The sequence below is a fragment of the Diplotaxodon limnothrissa genome, linkage group LG6, assembly GCF_057381915.1.
Source record: "Diplotaxodon limnothrissa isolate DT_005_m linkage group LG6, D_limnothrissa_male_GT1.1, whole genome shotgun sequence".
NCBI lineage: Eukaryota > Metazoa > Chordata > Actinopteri > Cichliformes > Cichlidae > Diplotaxodon > Diplotaxodon limnothrissa.
In genome coordinates, this window is record NC_140601.1 from 36745669 (window position 1) to 36747182 (window position 1514).

The window sequence follows — 1514 nt, forward strand, 5'->3', positions numbered from 1 at the left end:
TCCTTCGCCCTACCAGCCTAAGTAAACAGTCTACCAGCCAATCCAGGTGGCCTTGCATAGAGTGGGAAGAACAGTCAAAACACAGTCGCTATCAGGGAGTTTTTGTTCGGCTCCAGCCTTGAGCCCACAGCTGGCGCCGAGGGGATATCCGCATTATGATGCTGATGTTGTTGATTTTTCTTTTATGCGAACAGCTCATGAGAATTTCAAAGCTGTTCTTTAACACTCCGAAACTGGTCTCTCAATCTCCCGTTGGAGAGCCGCGAGCTTCTCCATGATGTTATCAAACTTGCACTCCGTGGTCTTGTCATTCTTGTGCTCAGAGAGCCGATTCTGAGAACTCACGACTGCAGTGAGCTGTTCCACAATGTAATCCAACTTTCGCTCAGAGGTGATATTCTGAGTGGAGTTCTCCTTGATGTAATCCAATATACGCTCAGAGGTATTATTCTGAGTATTCACGGCTTCTCCAAGGTCTTAACCATGCTGCACTCAGTGAGCCCATTCTGAGAAGTCGCGCCTTGTCCCATCATTTCAATCCCAGCGGGCAGCCTTGGGGGGGTTTGAACAGCCGGTTCCGCTTTCTTAATTCTCCGATAAACCAGGGCCAAGCCAGCTCCGATCAGCAAGAACCCTGTTATCATGGTTCCGAATAGGTAGATATCTTTAGCGTCCTCGATCGACAGTCCCGCCAGGCACACGATCCTCCATTTCTGCCACCTGTCCATCGTGTATCCGGCAGGGAAAGTCCCTCCAGGGCACTCGGGCTCTCCCGAGCCTAGACTTCTCGTTGAGAAAAGGGTGTCAATAGCATTCAGAGACCAGCTGATCAAATCCATAATTCTCTTTTAGGTTTTAGAGAACAGACTGTGAGAGAGTGTTCCAGGGAAAGTAATACACACGAGACAAGACAAGGACACAAGAGGCTAAGCAGGGAAGATAAGGGGAAGGAGGAGAGGAGAAAAGTGTGACTGCCTTCGCCGAGAGCCAAACGAGACCCTCGGGAACGAATGAATTTCGTAAGTCGGGACAATGACAAGTCCACTGTATTTTAAATTAAACCATGTGAACTCTGTTGTTCTACCTGGAATTTGCCAAAGCCATTTTTCCGGCTCCTATTGCCACCAGACCCACTCATGACTTTACACTCCACAGCTTTTGGATATCACCAATTGTTCATTCAGCCTCCTTCTGTATTTTGTCATGCCCGTTCTTCCTAATGTTGTTGTCCACTGCGATTGCCCCATCTGTCATAATTGGAGTCTTCTGCACCTTGTCAACTGCAATTATGCCTAGTTGGTTAGCTAGCAGCTGCTTGTCTGTCTAAAACTTGAAGCCCTGCAGGATCTTAGCCCTCTTGTTCTTGACTACCTTTGGCATCTTAGGTCTCCCATCTGAACTTTAAAACATTTAATCGATATCTCCTACAGGTTCCAGATTAAAGTCACTGGGATGGGTGATGAAATGTTTCTCGCAGTAAAAATGCAACATCCAGATGAAAAGAATAAACTTTC

The 1514-nt window shown here is 47.1% G+C and overlaps 1 pseudogene; it reads right to left on the reverse strand.

Moving 5' to 3' along the window:
• Positions 1-219: 219 nt before the first annotated feature.
• On the reverse strand, positions 220-839 carry LOC146631135 (uncharacterized; annotated as a pseudogene).
• Between the last annotated feature and the right edge of the window lie 675 nt (positions 840-1514).